The sequence below is a fragment of the Mesocricetus auratus genome, unplaced genomic scaffold (genome assembly GCF_017639785.1).
Source record: "Mesocricetus auratus isolate SY011 unplaced genomic scaffold, BCM_Maur_2.0 Super-Scaffold_15014, whole genome shotgun sequence".
Classification (NCBI taxonomy): domain Eukaryota; kingdom Metazoa; phylum Chordata; class Mammalia; order Rodentia; family Cricetidae; genus Mesocricetus; species Mesocricetus auratus.
The window spans coordinates 11008099-11030829 of NW_024429186.1; the positions used below are offsets into that span (position 1 = coordinate 11008099).

Here is a 22731-nt window from a genome sequence, read left to right on the forward strand (position 1 = left end):
TCACTCAGAGGCTCTTGTGAAGGATGATCCTTAGTAAAGGAAAAAACAAAACAAAACACCCAGAGCGCCAAGTGCTTAATAAGCAGGTCAGCATTCCTGGCCCCTTACTGGTTCCCATCCCAAATTCAAGTGTCCTGGGTCCTTATTGCACCCACAGCTCATCTCTTGAAGGCGACTTCTGCATTCCTGTGAATCTCAGGGTCAGGAGTCCGTGAGGCACCAACCAAGACACAGACAATCTTTTCTACAACCATCTTAACCTCACAGCCCTGTTACAGAAATGCTGGCCTGTCATATTCCCACAGATAATGTTGTTCGCTGTCTGTTTATTCAAAGAAGTCCTTAACAATTTGCATCCATCGAATGAACTCACATGTTCTGAAGTGTCGGAAGCCAAGTGGAAAATTAAAAGCAATTTACATCTGGTTTTCTTTTTTAAAGATTTATTATTATTTTCAATTATGTGTATGTCTGTATGTGAGCCTGTGCCCATGGGTATAGATGCGGGCACAAGGCAAAAGAGGGTGCTGTGCTGTGCACCCTGGGACTGGGGATACAGGTGGATGTGGGGGCTGGGAAACGAGCCTGGGTCCTCGGCAAGGGCGGTATGCACTTTTAACTGCTGAGCCATCTCTCCAGGCTTATAGTCGGTCTTCAATTTTCTTTTTTTTTAATGTCATCTCATTGAGAAACCCCGGAGCTGTAAACATCAAAATGCCCCACATACAATAATGCAGGCTCCGCGGGACACTGTGCATGGATTTCAGCTTACAGTGTCTCAACAGGACAGTTTCGTCTTGAGAACATTCGGTTGTCTGCACCATCGTGTTGCCCGAGGGCTCTTGGCATGCTACAGGCTGACCACTGAGACGATCAGCTGATACTGAAGCTACACTCTGTCACGGTGGGCCCGGGACAGGCAGGGTTCCGCCTATGTCCTGGCAAATGTTCATTTCCCTCCCCTTGACTTGCTGGTATTCTCGTGGGGATAATGGATTGTACGGCCATTCCAGCTGATGCGGGAGGGCATCAAATCCATTCACGTTGTGCGCTGGAAGACATTACTGGTATTCATATGCGCATATTTAAAATGCCATGGGAAGCTGCCTCTAAGAGGCAGAGTTTCAAAAAAAAAAAGTACTGTGAAGTTGCTAGAACTCTGGGATTTTTATCAGGAAAGTAAAGAAAAAGACCCATTTATGGATTAGCTTTGGACTTCTCACCAAGGTCCTCCAGGGCTTGCTCTTCTTGAGGGGAGCTGTCCAGAGTGAGGACAAAAAGGGGACCCACAGAACACGGAGTCCAAACCAGGGGACAAGAGCAGAATCCTCAGGAGGATGGGATGGGATGAGGAGCAGTATGATAAGAGGATCCTGACAGGCAGCCAGGATGGTCAGAAGGCAGCAAACAGGCGTTGCAAGGCAGGTAGGCACCGTCTCACCTGGACATCTGCTTGCTTCACGAAGGCCAGGAGCCCGTGAGAAGGACATGGGAAATGAAGGAGGTCACTGCTGCCTATTCTTAAGTCTTCAAGAGCTATAGTGTGTGTGTGTGTGTGAGAGAGAGAGAGAGAGAGAGAGAGACACAGAGAGAGTATGTGTGTGTGTGTGTGTGTGTGTGTACATATGGGCAGAGGCCAGAGGTCAACCTTGGGTATCATTCTTCTGGCACCATCTACCTTGGTTTTTTGAGACAGGGTCTCTCCCTTGCTGCCTTGAAACTTAACAGATGACCAGGCTGGCTGACCAGAGGGCTTCTGCATCCAGTGTTAGGATCACAAGTTTGTCACCACACCTGGCTCTTTTTCTGTGGTCCTCATGCTTGTGTAGGGAGCACAATGGCGACTGAATCGCCTCCCCCGCCCTCCACGTGGGCCCAGCTACCATTTGCGTTTGCTCCATCTATTGGCTCCTTCACTGACTCAGCCTACAGGGGTGGATGGAACTGTCTTCTGAAGGTGGTGACGGGGATGGCAGCATCAGTTCTCAACTGACGGGACCTCTCACTGAGGCACCGAATCCTAAAGTCTGTGATAATGAATCAATTCTCAACTTCAAATGAATGAACCCACAGATGTGGCAACAATGACATACAGATCATGGGGACACCACTCCAATGACTTCCACAGGATTTAGATTTCCTCCATTTATAGCAGCCATTACTGTTTCTTCCCTTCCATCTGTGAAGGTGCTAACTAAGTGTATGTAGTCTGTATATAGTTGCCCCTTGGTAATGTGCAGGAGACATGCTCAGGACCCCTTGACAATACCCAGGCCTACACATGCTTTCCCAGGACCCGTACACATCCACCTGGTTTGAGCCCAGCACACCAGGCAAGGGCTATGCCACTGATTTCCGCCCCAGTCTCGTGCTTAAGCCACATCCAGACGACGGTTCATTGCATTCCTGCCAATGTCAATGCTGCATGGGTAGCTGTGACACTGTATTATTTAGGGATCCTGATAAGAGAAGAGACATCGGTCTTTTATGTACATTTTTTCTCAATAGGTGGTTGGCTGAATCCACAGGCACAGGTGCCCCACTTATGTATGGGGATGGCTGTGTTAACCTGCTAAGACTTTATTTTCGATAGGACATTTTACCGTGCCATTTTAATGCAGCAGGAGAAAAAAATTCTCAAAAGAGAGGCGCAGTTTCGAGAGAGCCCATCTGCTTCAGTTGGAAGAGCACACACATAAGCTATAGCATAAAAACATGCTATGGGAATGTTCTTTCTCCCAAATGCCGCTCTGTGTCATTACTAGTCACACTCTTACACGTCCTGAGTGAGCCTGCAAAGCGTTTTACTCATAATCCATATTGCCACACCACTACCTATCCCACGTGTGACAGGGACACTGAAGACTTACGTGCAAGCACTGGGCGGCTCCTTGTCTCTGGTATTATAGTTAATTAGATTAAGAACATAGCCCAGGAATGAGAATGTGTCTTCCACACCAGGAGCTGGCCTGCCACAGCTCAACTCTAACCTAGTCCCCGCTTCCCTCACGTAAGAGGGATCTGGCTGCGAGCCCACAGCAGTGGGGTAGGTCAAGGTAGTTGGCGACCTGGAATTTATCACACCTGTTGTGTGTCACCGCCCTGCCTAGAAAACGGGCCATGTGCTGTTCTCTGTACGGCTCCCGCTCCCCATCTCACAGCCGGACTTAGGCCCCTCCTTCCACTGCCCCTTACTCTCTCAGGCATGGTCTCTCAAGGCTCATTTCAAATGTCACTCACCCCAAGAGGCCTCTGCCCTCCCCTCCTCACATGCCCGCCCCCTCTGAACTCCCCAGCACCCAGGTACTGGACATGATGGCTCTTGTGACCTTGCTTTAGGCTCTGAGCTCCCTAAGAACAGAGACTAGGCCCCTCTGGAGGCTCAGGAATTAGGGTTGCCCTGAGCTGGATCACACCATCGCGCCCAGGGCGACTCTGATGAAGACCAGACTCTGCCCTCACCTCTTGGGTGGTGCACCCGCCCGCTGAAGCCACATTCCTGACTGCGGGATGGTTCTCAGTACTCACAGGACGAAAAGAAAGCGTGGGGCTTTTTTATGTTATTTTTTTCTCTTCTTCTAACCAGAAAAGGCTCTTTATGATCATTGGACCAGTTTCCATTTTAAGCTAATTAGTAAACTGCATTTTGGCTCTTTAACTGGCTAGCTTAAATTTAGCTCATCTTTTCCCTTAAAGCCAAGCTGTCAGTGGGGTTTGCAAGATTTGCAATTAAAATCCTAATTCATTTCCAAGAGGACGAAAACTCCCCCCCCCCCCCGTCTTTCCTATCTTCAGTTTTGGCGACTGAGGAGGAGCCCCGAGTGGACAAAGAAGATCAGCCCTGACTAGAAAAGCATCCAAGTGAGCCTGGTCAACGCCCTTGGTTGCCTTCCAAACATGTACATGGCTGCAAAGTGTCCCTCAGGTGTGCAGCTGAGCCCCTGTCCTAGACAGGATCCCAGTGGAGTTATTAAAGGTGTGCAGTAACCTCCCCAAGGCTGGCAGCGGAGGACTAGCTGAGCCCCCCCCCCCGTGTACCAGCCAAGCATACACGTTAGTACATGGGGGTGGGCTCCGAGGAATCTCAGAAGAGCCTGAGTGAAAGCAAGAAAGGTATACACGGGGGAAGGGAGGCAATTCCCAAATACAGAATATCACACCGTCATCATGGCCAACCAGGACACTGTAGCCGAAACTGAGTCCCTCTGTGTTCCAAGAGTGCCTTGGAGAGGAGCGTGGATAGGTATGAAGGCTACAGTCACCAAGCCTCCTGCCTCTGTGACCACAGTCGTTCTGAGAACTGGAGAAGGTCCCCTGCCGACGCCCCCCCTTCCGCCCCCCAGACTCTCACCCTCTGGCCTCCCACCCCACTTTGCTGAGCCGCTCTCCTCTTCCTTCTACCCCAGCATGCCCGAAGCCATGCCAGGAGCTCTTTTCCCGACCAGATCTGCCTGCCTTTTCCAAGCATGGTACAGAGGCTCCCACCACAGCCCAGCACCCCGGCCCCATGCAAGTCAGATTCAAGGTGGGAGTGACCGGTAGATGCTCACCCAACCTCCTCGGAGCAGAAGAAAGACATCAAGCCTGGTCCTCCCGTGTGAGCCACCCGGCTGTCCCTCCTCTGAGGGGAGCCTGGAGGCAAGGCAGATAATGAGCAGACTGTGCATCTCATGTCCCTCCTGGCTGTTAGTAACCAGCCATTATGGAGGCTCTAATGGGACCGCAGACCCCCAGAGTGCTCCAGGAACAGGGCAGGGTCTTTAGTGGGGGGTGGGGGGGGGAGAGCGATCACCTCAGTTAGCAGCCTCCTCTTCCCATCCAGGCTCCTGCTCTTCTGCCACAAGACCCTGTCTGTCTGGGAGGTGGTAAGTAGGGCAGATGGGCTGCCTCAGGGGGCAGGCTGCACTTACTGAAATGAGCTCTGTGGCCTGGGAATTCTACCGAGCAGAGAGGACTGGGAAGTGAGAATTACCCTGGGGAAATCTGGAACCCCTTTGTTCTCCCAGCAGCTTAGTCCTGAGCAAAGTCCCATAGTCGTCCTCCTCGTTATCGTGTGTCCCCATCCCATCCCCATCCATGTCTTTGTCTGTGTGTCCCCCCCAATACATGGACTCTGGAAGCTTCTGGGTCTTTCTGGCCTAGCCCCTGGAGCTCCTGGTGCCTGTCCGTGGATGTGTCTGCCGGGAATGGAAACATGCTTCACTTAGGGGCTTTCCCTTCCTCTGAGGTTGTTCATCTGGCATTTGAAATGATGAGATAAACTTCCTTGGGCCAGCAAGAAGACTTAGCAGGTAAAGGCGCTTGCTGTTAAGACTGATAAAACCTGAGTTCGAGGCCGTGAATCCACATGGTGAGAAAGAACTGACTTCTACAAATTGTCCTCTGATGTAGTCTACTTGTGCACTGTGGCATATGTGTGCAATTACGTGCACACACATACACTAAATAAATACAATAAAACTCAAAAAAATAATAACAACCTTTCTTTTAGGAAATCATGACCAGAGATAGCAGGCATCATTATTGCATGTCCATATTTAAATGGCAAAATCAGAAGTTGGCATCCTTTTGTCCCTGCCCTGAGTGTGTGTGTGAGAGGGAGGGGTGGAGAAGGGGAGAGTGTGTGTCGGGTGGGGGGAGTGTCAGGATATTACAAAAGTCTTTGAACTGTTTCAATTGAAAAATGAACTGTGAGTGACTTTAGGCTCAGTCACTGTAGGCCCCTCCCGGGGGTCAATACAGTTGTCACCCTGTTTCTGAGACAGCATGTGACCATTCTGCACCCAGTATGCTCAGAACACAAAGCCCCCTGGGTCATGGGTGGGGAGGGAGAAACTGCATTTTATTTGTTCAGTGAGTGCCTTGTTAGGAGCACCTGCCCCTTGTCTATCAAGCTGAAGAGCGCCATGGGTCACACACGGGTTGTGACCCACTAATGGCCCATAAAATCAATTTAGCAGAGACTAAGGGGACCAGTTACGACATGACATATGCGGAGCCAGGGAAAATATCAGAAGATACTTAGGAAGGCAGGGAGAAATGTGAAGCCAGAGACCGCTGTGCCACCTCTGCTATGAACAAGGCCATCCACAGGTACGCTTAGAGCACACAGACCCCGGACCACATAATAAGAGAGCAGCACCCCACGGCCCCGAAGTTAACAGCAACAGTCAGGGTTGGTGCAGCTGCCTTCTGAGTACTTACACCCACATACCGCTGCCCTGCGCAGCTATCAGCGGGCAATGCAGAAACCCATAACTGGCCAAAGTACCCAGGATAAGTGACTGTTAAGGGCTCCGTCCTAAGGGGGACATCTGTAACAACACCCCTCCCAAAGCTCAGTGAACATCGTCTTCTGAAGAGGGAACAGCTGGAGAACGGGGGTGGGGGGGATGTGGAGTGGGGGCTGGGGAGCTGGGGAGCGCGGCGAACCTCGTCCTCTACACATGGCCTGGCCACTGCAGTCATGCGCTCTCAGAAGCTGTGGTCCTCTGCACCAGACCTGTATGAAACGGGCGGGGCCTGTCGACCTCCAGCACGGATGGGGGAGGGGGTCCCGAGGCTCCAGTCTGTGGGGAGTTAATAGCTGCTGTGGGGGAAGGGACATCCTTTTCCTCAGTGGTGTAGCCATATGTAAGTCATCTGCGATTCGACAAACCATCCCGTGTTCATGCAGGCAAGCCTACTTAAACGCCTGTGAGGTCTCAAATCTGGGACACACAGCGAGCCTCGGGCTAACTGCGATGGCCATGACCACGCCCAGAAGACAGGCTGCACAGCACTCCGCCCCATTCTCCAGCTGTCCCCTCTTTGGTGATGGTCAATGAGCCTTGGGGGGGGGTGTTGATAACTGAGGTGCCTACTAACATATCAAGGCAGACATGGCCACAGGTTCTCCAGCATCCCTCAGTCCCCGCCTGCTACAGGGTATCTTAGTTAGGGGTTACTATTGCTGGGAGGGGACATTATGACCACGGCCACTCTTATAAAGAAAACATTTAATTGTGGGGGTTCGCTTACAGTCCAGAAGTTCAGTCCATCGTGGCAGGGTGCATAGCTGCATGCAGGAGGCGTGGTGCTGGAGAAATTGCCACGTGTCCTGCATCTTGCAGGCAACAGGAAGTTGACTGCCTGCCGCACTTAGTGAAGCTTGAGAAAAAGACCTCAAAGCCCGCTCCCACAGCGACACACTTCCTACAGAAGGTGTGGCCCAGATTAAAGGTGTGCCCTCCAGCCTCAAAGTCTGGATTAAAAGCATGTGTTATCCAGCCTCCTTCAACAAGGCCACACCTCCTAATAGTGCCACTCCTTATGAATTTAGGGGGGGCCAAATACATTCAGACTACCACAGCTGACATACCTTGCCCCCTACCCTGAACTCTCCAGCCCAGGGACTGGACTGTTTCTCCTCCAGCTACTCTTCTCTATATAACCCAGCCATTTGGGCTTAAACTCTCAGCCCTTATTAGGCCCTTTGACCTCTTGGCCACTGTTCCAGGTTTCACTCTCTCTGCCTCCTCTCCACACATGGCCCAGTTCAGTTTGCTGGTCGAGTCCACTCTGGCCTCTGCCTCTGCCTATGCTCTCCCTTCCATTGACAATGAAAGCCCCAAGCCCTTAGGAACAGTCTTGCCGTCTTTTTATTTCTTTTTGTCATTCAACACCACGTGGCAAAAGAAAACATAACAGCATGAAAGTAGGAAGAGGAATCTGTGGAAAGAGGAGGTTCAGTGGGAGCAGGAGGGAGTGAGCTGGAGGAACAGGGCTGTAAGAATGCTCAGCGTGTGTGTGTGTGTGTGTGTGTGTGTGTGTGTGTGTGTGTGTGTGTGCGCGCGTATGTGTGAAATAATGCGTTTTAAGGCATTTTTGAGGAGCATAGTGGCATATGCCTTTAATCCAAGCCTTAGGAGTCAGAGGCAAGCAGATCTCCAAGTTCAAGGCCAGCCAGGGCTATATACAGAGAAACCCCATCTCAAAAAAGCAGGAAGAAGAGGAGGAGGAGAAGGAGGAGGAGGAGGAGGAAGAGGAGGAGGAGGAGGAAGAGGAGGAGGCAAAAGAGGAGAAAAAGAAAAAAAAAGAAAATTTCAGGGATCAGCTTTACGTAGCAAACCTCTCATTTTGAGGCCTTCAGGCCAAGCACATTTGTAGCACAATGTGACCAAAGTTCCAAGAGATGATCTGCTTGCCTGTCCACCCAACAGAGCCGGGAAGGGAGGCTTAGAGAGTGGGAGAGGTGGTCCAAGAAAGGGCAGAGCCAGAGGAGCAGAGCCCTGGGTCTTGTGTGTGGGTTTCACCAGACCCTCTGCTGGTCCCCGAGTCACACATACCCTGACACAAGTTAAAATCTGAACCAAGACGTGAGTCCCAACTCACCACAGAGGTCAGGGTCTACACTTTGTGTCTAACCAAGTTAACTAAGGAAAACATCAACCCTTGGGGCTGGAGAGATGGCTGGCTCAGCAGCCAGCCCTGCTTTTCCAGAGGATCCAGGTTCAGGATGATCCGTCACTCTGTGCCATGGGCTCCCAACACCCTCTCCTGGGATCTGCAAGTTTCCACATACATGCGGCATTCTCTCTCTGTCTCTCTCTCTCTCTCCATCTCTGAGTCTCCCCCTTCTTCTTTCCTCCTCTCTCTGCAGGAAATGCAACTCAGTTTTAAGGACTAACTCAGACAGCACATGCCAATCCTAAAATCACCTGGATCATGGGGTTATCTGACAAAATTTTAAAACAGCTATTATAACAAAAAATGTTTTCAGTAAGATAAAGAAAAATGTGATCTAACCAATATAAAGACAATGCATCTCAGTCAAAATGTATACAATAAAAGTGAACTCGTTGCCGGCCTTGTTCGTAATAGCCCAAAAATGGAGGGGGGGGGGGAGTAAATGCCTACTGTCTAGTGAATGGGTAAATAAACGCGCTATATCCACACAATGGACTCAGCCGTAAAATAAAGTGCTGATAGAAGTCACAACACAGGTGAAGCTGAAACATGCTAAGTAGAAGCAAGCAGACACAAAACACTTCCTAGTGTAGGTTCACTTGTGGGAGGTAAGCATAGTTCAAATGTGCAGTGTTCTTCATATTTCACAAGTCTGAACACTTGGTCCCTAGGGTTGCTTTGAGAGGCCGTGGAACCTTCTGGACCTGGGGCTCAGCTAGCAGATACAAGGCCAATCTGGGACCCATGTGAGGGCTTCCCTTAACACAAGGCTCTGTGATGATCAAACTTCCTCACCACTAAGGCAAGTCTTTTCCCTTGGTCAATGTTAGAATGGAGCTTGCATTCAATGTACACCTACAGTGTAGGGGTGACTGTCCCTATCCTCACCCAGTGCAAAGCTAATGGGAACCCAAAGGTGTACCCTTAAATCAGGGTGACTCGGGGAACTGGGATTGACATGTGAAACAAGCTATTTAAAATTAAAGTAATAAAAAAAGTTTAAAAAATCAGGGTGACTCAGACATTGTCTGATGCAGTTGTCCATCCCCTACCCCTGGCTTGTTACAGAATGGACTTAGCAAGCTTATCTTGGACCCAAATTCAAACCCAAGCATTTCTTTAATTTCTGTCTGTACAGTCATGTGTGTGGCCAAGTAGAAACCTCAGAATAAATATAAAGTGGTGTTCTTGTCACCTAGGATGTCATAGGTGTATTGTGTGTGTGTGTGTGTGTGAGAGAGAGAGAGAGAGAGAGAGAGAGAGAGAGAGAGAGAGAGAGCACAGAGGGATTTTGTGTTATTCTGAGAATAATTCTATAACTTGCAAACATCCTGCATTTTCTCAACTGCCTGATTCCCATTCTCCGCCTGGTTTACGGAGAAATAAACTGAGCTTCAGGGAGGATGTGTCCCCCAACAACAGTGACTGGAAAGTACTGGAACTGGGCCTAGCTCCCAGCCATCAGTCCTGCCCTGCAGTCCCTCTCAGCTGTAGCAAGATCCGCCACAGAGCCTCTCTTCCTTGCGATCTAAACTCATAGCCCGCTTTCCGCAGAAGTCCAAGCTCGACTGTGGAAATATGAAGTAAACCCTGAAGTTTCTCCCCAGGCCTTCTTCTCACATGGTCACCATGGTGATGGGAAAATATTATGCAGTGGAGGAATTGTGGGAATATGAATCAGCAGAAGCAGGGAGAGAGACCTTTGGAAAGTAGGGACTCCCAGTGGACATGCTGCCTTCTCAAAGTAAACCCCTGAGATGATGGATTGCCCTCTGCTTCCTGGAGAAGCCAGCGCCAGCCTTACTGCATTAGCGGCTGACCTACTCACTCCATGCAAACACTTCTTACAAGAAAAGCAATGGCCATTTATTAGCGTGATTGCTGCCTGGCAACACGGAGTTATGGAAATCTGCTGGCTTCATTAAATTTTAAACATCCCTCCTTGCCAACTGAAACACAGTATTGATGTTGAGCTGGGTGGACATTTAATGTTGTCCAGTAGAATTTCAATGGTGAAGAGCTGAAGCCTGTTTTGGGGGTTGAGTGCTGGAGCTGTTGGAATAGAAGGAAGAGCCTAGGCTGTGGTTGGCAAACCCTCCCCCGAAGCTTCTAGCTGATCTAAGTGTCATTTTAAAAAAATTTATCCATTGAGTTCCTCAAAATAATTAAAAATAAAATTCTAGGCCGGGCATTGGTGGTGTACACCTTTAATCCCAGCACTCTGGGAGGCAGAGGCAGGTGGATCTCTGTGAGTTCCAGGCCAGCCTGGTCTACCTCGTGAGTTCCAGGACAGGCTCCAAAACAACACAGAAACTCTGTTTCCAAAAACCAAAAATAAAATAAAATTCTAATATGTATCAGCAATATCACTTCTAGATATACACCCCAAAAGAACTAGAGACAGGGGTGCAAATAGAGCTTTCTCACTGGTGTTCATAGGAACTCTATCCATAGGAACCAAAGATGGAAACAGCCCAAGCATCTGCTGAAGGATGAACCTCCATCTGGGGAACACTACTGAGCCTTCAGAAGATGGTGGCAAAACCTGCCACAAGGCGAATGGACCCTGAGGATGCTACACTGAGCAAAAGGTGACAGATGAAGGCAGCCTCCAGGACAGAAAGTAAGAACGGTCATTGCTAGAGGCTGGGGGGGGGCAGAGATGAATCATTGTTGTTTAATGGGGACAGAGTTCACACTTCTGTAAAATGAACCAAGTTCTGTAAAGCGGTGGTGAGAATGATCATATACCAGCCAGAACTTCCCAAGGTGCACAGAGCTTCCTTCCACTGTGTGCACTTAAAATTGGCTAGGATGTCAGCTCTGCTACCACCGTGCACTCTGTCTTAGGGTTAGGAGGTCAGCCCTCGATGTGTTTCCACCACATGGAGACACTGTTAATCAGGGCTGAGGATGGAGCTCAGTTTGGTGAGTGCTTGCCTACCTGCTGTGCAAAATGGCCCCGGGTTCCATTCCCAGCACCATGGAAACTGGGAGTGGTGGTGCCTGCCCGTAATCTTAGCACTCCAACAGGAGGATCAGAAGTTAAGTTTATCCTTGGCTACATAGTGAGTTTGAAGCCAGCCTGGGTCACATTGGATGCTGACACACACACACACACACACACACACACACACACACACACACACACACACACACACACACACACACAGTGGGAAGGGGAAAGGAAACTGCCAATAGAGAAATGGGTGGTGCGATTGTTCTAGTATCTCTATGCAGCTCTACACATTGAGTTGAACCCACTTCTAGCCAGGCCACAGCTCTCTCAATCAAGCATAAGGCACATTTCATCAAAACACTTGGTGGCGTTGGAGGAAACATTTTATCAAAAAGTCAACACTGCTCTTAAAAATGTATCAGTCTCAATGGGCACAGTGATATAGGCCTTTAACCCCAGCATTCCAGAGGCAGAGGCCGGGAGATCTCCACGAGTTTAGTGCCAGTCAGAGCTACATAGTTCTTGTTTTAAAAGCAAAAACAAAAAACAAAAAAAACAAAAAACAAAAAACAAAACAAACAAAAAACCAAAAAAACCCGCGCAAAATTGCAGCTTGTAATTATGCTTCGGACAACCCAATGGCAGAGGCCATAAAGCTAAAAGCAATCGCCCATCCTAAGACTAGGGCCACACAGAATGGTCTTCAACTGACTGCAAAATCAACACTAGCAGCAAAGAGTACCATTAATTACTCAGACTTTCTCAGTTGGTCAAAGGATGGGTGGTTCAGCTTCTGCCCTCGGGGAAGGATGCAGTTCTCACACCCGTCTCGATAAAAGCCTGGGTGGACACAGACGCAGGACCCTGGATTCTTCACCCTCTCTGGTGTGCCAACCTTAATTCTCCAAGCTGTACCCCCATCTCTCTCTTAATCTTTCCCGTGGCCTCTACCTTAGTCTTTGGGGATGTGCTGAAGAGGATACATCCGTAGGTGATGCCCTGCTACAGAGAGTATAGACTGCATTCTCTGTGACTAATGTGGCCAGCCACACCTGCTCCTTCCTGACACACTGACCCTTTCTTCCCCTCCAGGAAGGCTACCCTGATGCTGCACGCCCTTCATCTATCTGTCCATAAGTCCCCAAGCTCCATAAGACAGAGACATCATGCCACATGGTGCCTTGACACTCACAGCCTGCTCCTTGGAGCAGGCAGTCTTGGGAGCTGACCAGCAGACCCAGCGGGTTAGCATCTCTCCAGGAAATTCGGATGTGTTGAAGTCTGCAAGGCGCACCAGACTTTGAACACATCCTGGAAGACACTTTGGGTTTGGTTCCTTTGCCCTCCTATGGGACTGATTTTCTTCGGAGTTCTGCTCCAGACTGTTGTGCCACCCTGCTTCACTGGAAAAGAGAACAGAGTCCTGGGACTGTGTCCCCATCCCTCTCTCCGGCTCTTGGTCACCACTGCAAGGTGAGGCCAGCAGGCTGAAGCCCCACCCTGCTCGGCCTCCCCCCTGCTCTGCCCTCTCTTATTTTCCTCCCTCCCAAGGTTCCCCTAGGAGCTGGGCTCTGGGGATCCCACCTTAGATTCACCCCACCCTCGTGTTCACATTTGTGCTTCGGGGGCTGAGCATAGGACACGCGTGCATGGTCATTTGTGTTTGACTTCACCATGAACATTTATCACCTCTTTCTCAAAATAAACATTTGTGTTTTCCCCCCAAGAGACCGCTTCTTTCAACCCGGAACCGACACTGCCAGGTCCTCTGATAGAGAAGAGACACTGTAGATCTTTGGTCATGCTGTGGGTCACCCTCTTCCTTCCATAAGACTCGCTTTTCCAGCCTCAGAGAACTCTCCTGTTCTAAGGTGGCATGAGAGGGGTCCCACACAATCTGTGGGGGGCAGAGACAGCATCCCTCAAAACATGCCTTCCAGCAACTCAGGCCGCTCACTCCTGGTGGCCTTAGAACCACGCACGGACAGCCCAACTGCTCTATTCACAGCGAGGCAGTGTGGGTCAAGAGGCAACACAATTGCCCTTACCCCAGACAGAAAGCGGTCAGAGCACAGAGTCTGGCTTTCTGCACCCCGCCCAGAGATGCGGCAGCATACAGCCCTGGCCTTGTGGTTGGGGCTCACCTCTCCCAAAGCCAGAGTTTCTGATGTACCCAGCCTTCTGGTAGGCAGGGTGGACAACCACATCATGGCCCAGACCAGGGAGGGTCTGAGGGTCTCACACAAGATCTGGCTCCGAGGTCCAGAAATGCAGCCATGGGATTCACCGCCATGCAGTGGGAAAGCCCATGTCCTGTGTTCTTGAGGGAAGGGACCGGAGAGTACACTTGGCACCTGGTTGCAGCTGAGCCAGTGCCTGCTACCGTAACACAAGGAGCTTGGACTTGGGGCTCTGTCTGTTGGAAAGGGGAGGAGGTCCACCTTGGCCTAGATGGTGAGCAGAGGAAGGGAGCCTGGTGGAGGCAGTCACGGAACAAGAATTCTGGGGTCAAGTCACTTGGCCTCTCTGAGCTGAATGCGGGTGCCTGTCTGCAAACATCAGGGCCACTGTGAGGAGGAAGGGAACCGTGGATACAACAGTACTCTTGGGAAGGGAGGGGTGAGGCAAAGAGCGACCGTAAGGAGCTATCCCCAAGCTACCTCAGTGCCCATGAGGGAGTCACAGAAAGGATTGGGAAGAAGAATGGCACTCAGCACATCAGTAGCCATCAGGACTGGCCATCTTCCCTGCGCCTCTCCTTTCCAGGGCTCCCTGCCCTGCTACAGGCCACCTCCTCCGCCTCCTCCTCCTCTTCCTCCTCCTCCTTTTCCTCTTCCTTCTCCTCTTCCTCCTCTTCCTCCTTTTCCTCCTCCTCTTCCTTCTCCTCTTCCTCCTCCTCCTCCTTTTCCTCCTCCTCCTCTTCCTCCTCCTCCTCCTCTTCCTCCTCCTCCTCTTCCTCCTCCTCCTCCTCCTCCCCCTCCTCCAGGATGCTCTACAGGCATAGAGCTAGCAAGAAACCACGACTGGCCCTGACATCCAAACTCTGCCTTGAAGCATCCTCCATACCATCTGGAGGCCCAGTTCTCAACAGCCAGCCGACCCTCCTTACTCTCAAAGGTGGTGTCATGGGACAGAACCCTTCCAGCATCTCTGCTGCCCTGACAGCCTGCCCATCACCACCCAGGCATGTGCTTACTTCACACCAGTGCTGAGACAGAAAAGCAGGCTGAGGAGCACACTGACCGTGGTGAACTCACTCAAGACAGCCTCAAGCCGAGCCTCGGACAGTGGTTGGGACCCATGTGAGGTGGCCAGGCACTCTTCTGGGTGTTCTTTCTTCTGTTGCCCTGGAGACATCTAGGAACCCTGTCATGCATGCTTCTGGGGTCTGCCCTGTCATCAGGCTTCCCCCCTCCTGGGTGCAGTGTCCTAGTACATGAAGCTACTGGGTCTTTCTTCTGTTTCTGTTGACATTTGGTAACCTTTTGCTATTTTATGCAAACAAACTGACCTAGAAATGATTCAGCCAAATTCATCTATATACTTAAGAGTTCTTCCTCAGAGAAGAGAGAGAGAGAGAGAGAGAGAGAGAGAGAGAGAGAGAGAGAGAGAGAGAGAGAGAGAGAGAGAAACAATCTTTCTCAGATCTTTCTGCATTAATAGTGGAATCCTTTATAAAACCAAAACCAAAGTACAAGCTTGGTCACTCCCTAGAATCTTTGGACTTCCTATGTCTGTCTTTGTCTCTGTCTGTCTGTCTATCTGTCTGTCTGTCTGTCTCTCTCTCTCTCTCACACACACACACACACACACACACACACACACACACACACACACACAAACCTGCCATTATTTTGCCCTTTGCCATCACCATTACAACAAACTCCAGGTCTTCTGTTATAGTAACAAAACAGAACAGAGAGTCTCCAAACACAGTGCCGTTCCCAGCACATTAGCCGTCACCGGCAGTGAGTGTGAGCTCAGTGGATTCAAGTCTTTATCAACATATGCTGTTGTCATTTACACAAAATCTACAGAGAGCAAAACTAAGGCAATGTCAGAAGCCAAGCCATGTTTGCCTGGGGTGGAGGGAGTGGTGGAAAATGAGGGGCTTTCGGGCACCATGGTGTTCTTTCTTTTTTTCTTTTATGTGTGGAATATAGATATTTAAAGGTATTTTTATTTCTTTTGAGGATTTTACACATGTGTACAATGTATTTTCATCATATTCTCCCCCAACTCCTCTCAGATCTCCCTCTCATCACATCTCCCTGCCAACTTCACGTCCTCTTTTCTTCTTTTCTATAACCCACTGAATCGACTGTGTGCTGCCCGTGTGCACATGGTGGGACTATCCAGTAAGGTATTGGCAGCCTACCACAGGCCATGCCCCGGGCCACGCCCCTGAAGAAACCCTCCCTCCCCCAGCACCCATCAACTGTCCTGGGCTTCTTGGCTGGGGTGGGGCCTCTCAAGCCCTTCTGGGCTGGACCGCTGGCTGGCAGCTCTGTTCAATCTTCCCAACAAGGTATGTTCACTTTGTGAAGATCCATGAAGCCAAACCCTTACCATCTGAATGCTCTGCATGTCATGATTTTTTAAAGTTTATGAGATAAATAAATTTAGAAACAAGCCAGCTGGGCCACGGCTATTATTGTCACCATGAGACAGAGGAAGACGCTGGCAGTCAAGGTCACTGTCTGGTTCAGGGCTCACTTTTGGAGCTGATTTATATAAAGTTCTGTCTGTCCCACGTGATCGGAATCCATCATTTCTCCCTCCACGTCTTTCTCTGATTGTCACTGAATTTCCTCTCACGTCATCCCCACAAGCTGATCTGGTGCTAGACTTTGTGACCATCAAATTTCATGAATGCCCCCCTGCCCCAATTCTAACCCACAGAGATCACTTTCTGTACTGGTCCCTGTGGGTTCCCTATCACTCCCTTTCCCAAGTTAGCTGTGGCCCATAAATGTGGCCAATACACCTCCTGTCAAACCCCCAAACTCACTCTGGGCAGCTTGGCTCTACTGGGCAGCCAGTCCCAGTGACACACGGAGATCTCTGCCAGCCTGCTCCATCCTCCTGTCTCCCTGTTACCCAAAACTGTGATGTCTGTCAACCCCCAGCTATCTAACAAATAGAGATCAGAGACCAAACGTGGGAATGTCCCGTGTGAACGGTTTTAGGGGTAGGGGGAGCCACACTGACTCAGAGTTGAAAGGAACAAGGTGTTCAAATCCCGACGCTGCTGCTGTGAGACTGTTTAAGCGACTCGGTCTCTCAGCACCCATTTCTTCACCTGTAAGGTGAGGGACATAATTGCGGCTCCTCGGGGTATAGCAAGGATGAGTGAGTGTTTGCAGAAGCTCATTTAATGGGTGTCTGGTGGGAAGAAAGCACCCCAAAGTCTTGCTGTTGTTGAAGGTCTGTTCAGCTTCTAGCTTTGTCTACGGCTCCCTGTTTTCTCTCTCCCTGCCTAACTTTTCTTCCTGGAGTCAGGCTTTGCTGGGCTGCGGTGGCAGAGGGCAAACCCATACAGGAGGGTGTTAAGGGAGGTAGCAGTGCTCAAAGTATGAAGTGTCCCAGCTTTATACTGACCGAGCACAGGGATGGGCCTAGATCCTCGTTGCCCAAGCCATGCAATAGGGTTAGTTAGTAAGGCCTACTCCACAGGCTGTCTGGTCCTAGAGAGGAGCTCATTTACACCCAGACTAACACTGGTGACTCTCACATGTGCTTCGGGATGAAGACAGGCCCTGGGATTGTCTTCAAGGTCCCTCGGAGAGAATAGGATTAATGTTTTCCATAGGAATCCAGGCAATAGTGGTCATTGGTTACCAAGGAGACACAGAACTCAAGCAGCAGGAGATGGGAAGTCACTCAGAACAGGGACATTCCAACAGCCGCTTAGGAAGATGGACATGACAGAAGGGGACAGTGGTGCGCAGAAAGCTGCCTTATTTGACCTCAGGTCCCACAGTTCTGAACTTCAGCAGCAAGCGAGCAGCACACAGCTGTGGCAGTGAAGGGAGGAAGGGGAGGAGCCCTTTGATGGACAGATCCCAAGTCAGGGACTGGAGCTACTTTCGTTTTCCTTTTCTCTACTTAACTAATTGTCTGGCTAGATCTGGCTTACTACCCGCATTTGGAAGCCCTGCCCCCAATAGAAGGGTTTGCCCTAAGCCCGCAGCTCTTAATCCATTACTGTAGATGGTGTCTGAAGGCAGCTTTCTCGACCTCTGCTGCACAAGAGGAAGGAGGCCAAGGCTGGTTTGCTGAGCAAGGCAGTCCTCCCCTCTCCGAGTGCTGCCCAGTGTGTGTGCACTGTGCCAGGTCCCTCCCTCTCCGGGTTCCTAGGGGGGCTGAACCAAGGGAGATGTGAGTGCCCACACCTGTGACCATGCGTAGCAGCAACTTTTTAATGGCTTCCAGGAGACAGAAAGAACTCAGATCTGCTACCCAGTTACACCCCTTAGAGTCGGTGGACTCCAGAAAGACGAGCAGGAAAAGGAAGGCCCACATGGAGATGGTCACACCCTCACTGTTCATGCCACACAGCCAACCCTGCCTGACGTGTGCTGTCTTCCTGCTTTCCTTTGGCGCCTCTGGCTTACGGGGAGAGAGAGAGGCCCAAATGCCGACCCCTCTTCCTACCGCAGACACCTGGTTTGGGAAAAAGCAGATCCCTTCCCTCCTCTGGTCCTGATAGAATCTGGGTCCCACCTGGACTCCAGGCCTAGAACTGGTTCCACGGCACCTAGCCGCCTGCACCTGAGAAGCTCTAGTTTGGAGAACTTGTAAATCACACATTTGGGTGGCACCTGTGACCTGTGGGGCCTCGGTAAGTTGAGGGATTTCAGCTTCTCGGACAACCTGTACCTGACTGACCCCTCGACAGCTGCTGGCATCCAAGGCCATCAGCGAAGCCACAGTCAAGGCACCGCTCAACGGCTTCACAAACCAGAGTCCAGGGCTTACTTAACACGCCCCTCGGGTCCATTGTGATGGGAGGGGGAGGGATGTGTGTGTGCTCGTGAGCAAACCTTCTGTCGCCTGGGGCTAAAAATCACTCAGCCCTGCTTAGCCTCTCCCAGAAAAGACATGGAATGCATAATTGATGGGCCAGTCTATGCATATTCATGAGCTCATTGCCTTCCAAGGCCAGTTGCCCCTGTGAAGGCTCCTGGAATAATGAACCACCATGAGTGTGACCAGGCTCAGAGAGGCCTCCAGCCTTCCGCATGGCTTCACTACTGCGCTCTGAAGCTGACTTTGAAGAAAAATCTCCAAACTGTGCCTGCCTGTGCTAAAACGTGGGGATCCAAAGAATGAAGCCTCCCCTGTAGGTCCCGGACCCCAAAGCTGCCCAAACTGGGGCCCAAGGGCAGCATTTATGGGGGTGCTGAGCCTCTCCTTGCAAAGCGATCCTCGTGACAATGGGTGGAATTGCTCGCTCCTCATGGTGGTAGAACCCGGAAATAAGCCCTGTTCAGCCTTCATGGCGTCCAGACTGAGGTTACTGGCCTCAGTCTTTCAATCTAGATGCCTGTGGCTCTTCTCAACTCTAAGATGTACTTGCCTCACACCTTTGAGACCGGAGTGAGTTGGGGCTGGAGAGATGGCTCAGCGGTTAAGAGCACTGGCTGCTCTTCCAGAGGACCCGGATTCAATTCCCAGCACCCACATGGTAGCTCACAACTTTCTATACTCCAACTCAAAGTGATTTGACATCCTCATGCAGACATAAATGTAGGCAAAACACCAATGCACATAAAATAAAAATAAGTAAATCATAAGAGAGAGGAGAGAGACTGTGCATCTTCGCTGACATCAGAGTTTTAAAAGGGAGATCTCCTTTCTTGGTGGTGTAGTAAATATATGAGTCTCATAGTAAGACCCTAGACTCTGAAGAAATATAGCAATGTCACCATTTGCCATAGACTTACTGTGTGTGCCAGGCAGTTCTGAACGGTGGAACATGAATAACATCTGCACAGCAGTTTAGCATAGGGTTGGCACACAGTCAGAGGTCCCTTCTTTTGAAAACTCTTCATCTTATTTATTGAGACAGGGTCTTTCACTGAAGCCAGAGCTCCCTGATTGGTCAGGCTGGCTGACCAATGAGCTCCAGAAATCTACCTGCATCCACTGCCCTCTTCCCCCCCGACCCAGCACTGAGGTTATCTGAGCGTGCCAGCTTTTACATGGATACTGTGACCCAAACATTGGTCCTCCCTCGTGCTTGACCACAAGCACGCTACTGATGGAGCATCTCCCTGGCCCCAATCCCTCTCTTCGTGCTCCCAGGAAGAGAGACAGCTGCCCTGTACTTTCTTCCGTAGACAAACATTCACAAAAACTCTCCAGTCCACAGCTGACTGAGGAAGCGTTGTGGCTTTGGAAGCATCAATGCCAGCTGAATTTGGATTTGGGAGTGGAAGAAACCGAAAAGTTTTCCCCAACTAGTCACAACCCAATTAAAACGTTATCCACGAAACCCAGGGCGATGATTCACAGAGACTCCATCTGGTGATTCTCACTACAACCATCTCATGTGTGATTCAACTTCGACTTTTCTTCTCATTAAACGCTAAACACCACACTCTCTGTCACAGTGAAAGAACATTTTTAAAGGCCTTGTTGCCTATGAGCATGTGTGAGAATGCTGTGTGTACACACACGAGTGTGTATGCGTGGACATCCGTACCGTGGGGCACATTCATCTGTGAGGGTTTGGGGGTGCACGCATGGGTTCGGTTTTGTTGACCTGTGCTTTGCCTCAGGCCCTTAGCTGGTTCGATGGTTCAATGTTGTGAAATTCTTCAGCGTTCTTTCACGTGCTCATTTCATACAGGGCCCTGCGAATCCTACGGCTAGCCTGGGGTGCATGAGCGTGTGCCTGCACATTCATGTGAGCACAAGTATACACACACCTAATGTGGATGAACACCACCTGTGTGTGTTCTCAGGGGTGCAGAGTCTGTTAGGGCTTTGAGGAGGTGACTTTCGGTCCAAAGAGGGGCAGAGAGAAGACTCGGTGTGTAAAGGTGGCTTGCCGACAAACCTGACTTTCTGAGTTCAGTCCCCTGGACTCATAAGTGGATGAGAGAATCAACTCCCTTCAGGTATTCTCTGACCTCCACACATGCACCAGGGCATAGCACCCCCACACGCACGCGCACGCACGCGAGCGCACACATACACACACACATGCACACACATGCACACACACGCGCACACACACCACAAAATAAGTAAAATTTAAAATTAATTTTCAGAAACAAAGTGTTCAGTAGCACTTGAGAAAGATCTCTGCTAGGGACCACACAGATTCTACCTTTCCAGAATGTGTCCCTTTCATCATTACTGTTTTGACACAGGGTCTCACCACGTAGCACATGCTAAACTTGATCTCTGAGGGACAAGAGATCTTTCTAGTTCACACTCTTAGTAGCTGGGACTAAACATCACACCTGGCTGGCTCCAGTGTGACATTTGAACAAGCTCCCTTGGCCAGCATCTCCAGAGTTTTCGGTTTGGTCGGGAAGACCACTGAAGCAGGCGATCTCTTTAGAAATGTGCTTAGAATTTCACACAGACTAAAACTAGATGACCGAGCACTTTCTGATCTTACATTCCGATTCTCAGGGGCCACAAACCCACCAGGAATCTGAGGGCAATGATGAGTGGCTAGCCCTGGGGAAGTCCGGCCACAGGCCTCCCTCAGCCTCTGCCTGGGCCTCCAGCCAGCCAGTGACTCATAGTGGGGCTGGATGGAGTGGCCTGGCTGGTCAGCCTTCTATCTCGCACAACCCTGTATCAGGGCCAGACCTGACTGTCAGCCTGTGACTTCTTCTTTGACTCGGTCATACTACTTGACTCTTCCACACCTGGATCCCTCAGATCAGATGTGATTAGCGCTGGGTGGTGCCCGCAAGGCCCTGATGCCACTGAGGGTGCCATTCCTGACAGCACAGGCAAGGGCCTTTGGTACACAAATCTAGGCCCCCACAAATGCTGACAGGCTCCTTGGTACCCTGAGGTGTCCCCAGCACAACTCTACTCCCTGATTCTTTTTTTCCTAGTAACCATCCCAGGGTCAGGATGACCCTTGCAGAGCCCGCTGACGAGCTGGCAGGCAGCAGAGTAGCAGGTGAAAGTGTGGGTATCTTATTCTGCCACCTGCCAGCGGGTAACAGTGCTGGTAAGTGGCACTCTCGGGGTCTTGGTGTCCTCATCGCTACAGTACCCTGTGCTAGCGTGGTCCAGCACTGAGCAAGCCCTTTCTCTGTTTCCACTTGGTCTGCAATCAGATGCACACTTGCCCCTTGGGAGACTAGCAATGCAGTCTCATGACAGACGGTTGTGAGCCACCATGTGGGTGCTGGGAATTGAACTCAGGACCTCTGGAAGAGCAGCCAATGCTCTTAACCTCTGAGCCATCTCTCCAGCCCCCCTTAAAATGATCACATCCACACCTAAAACCATGCCCAAAGGGTGTGGCTACTTCTTCAGGTTCACTGGCAAGGCCAGATGCCACTACAGTGGAGTGACCCGATAACATGGAGTACCAGGTACCTATTGTGCCAGCTCTCCTCCGGAGCTCACCGCCACCACCAGCAGAGAAATGAGGATGCTTGAGGTGAGACCCAAGGCCACACAACCTGTGGGACCTAAGATGAAACTCTGTGACCTTCACAGTGACTCTGCAATAGAGACACTTTGCCCAGGCCTCAACCACTATAGACCCCAGACTCTCAGGCTGCCAGAGGCTGCCTCTCTGCCTCCCCCCACCCCTCAGCTTGAAATGCAGAAGGGTGGCTGGGATTCCAGTGCCAGCCTTCCTATATTATTCATGCCTCCCTTCGGCTGCCAGCAGGGACCTGGCTCAGAGGCCTGGCTTTGCCAGGAAAGATAAGGAGCCGACACCTGACTTGGCTTGTGTACTCCCTGCTGTTCCCGAAAGAACGATGACAAAGGCCTGTTGTTCCGGGGCCCTGTGCAGGAAGCCCGACCTCCTCCTCCTCAGGAAAGGGGTATCAACCATTAGTGAGATTGCAGCAGGTTAGGTTTACGCTTTCCTCCACCTGTCCCCTCCTGTAATTCAGGGAGGGCCCAGAGGCAGGTGCTTGCTGGCCTAGAGGCACAGAGGTTTGCCGGAGCCCCTCCTACATACTGGGCTTCATACTCATGGCCTGGAGAAGTCTCTACCGAATTCTGTGGAGTTGGCATCACGTATCCCACGTGCCGGGTGGGGAAACTGAGACTGGCAAGGCTGAGGGAATGCTCAGACTGCACACTGGCCAATGGATCAGCCAGTG

At 50.7% G+C, this 22731-nt stretch overlaps 1 protein-coding gene across 3 annotated transcripts in view; it reads right to left on the bottom strand.

The window, feature by feature from the left end:
* Positions 1 to 22731, bottom strand: part of Eml1 (EMAP like 1) — a 153433-nt gene that overhangs the window by 114359 nt on the left and 16343 nt on the right. Inside the window, exon 1 of one of the 3 annotated variants that reach the window (XM_040742517.1) lies at positions 4551 to 4571. The exons of the other annotated variants lie outside the window; for them this stretch is intronic. The gene's annotated coding sequence lies outside the window, so the exon portion shown is untranslated. Of the gene's footprint in view, positions 1 to 4550; positions 4572 to 22731 lie in introns of those variants that run through there. 3 annotated transcript variants of the gene reach the window in all.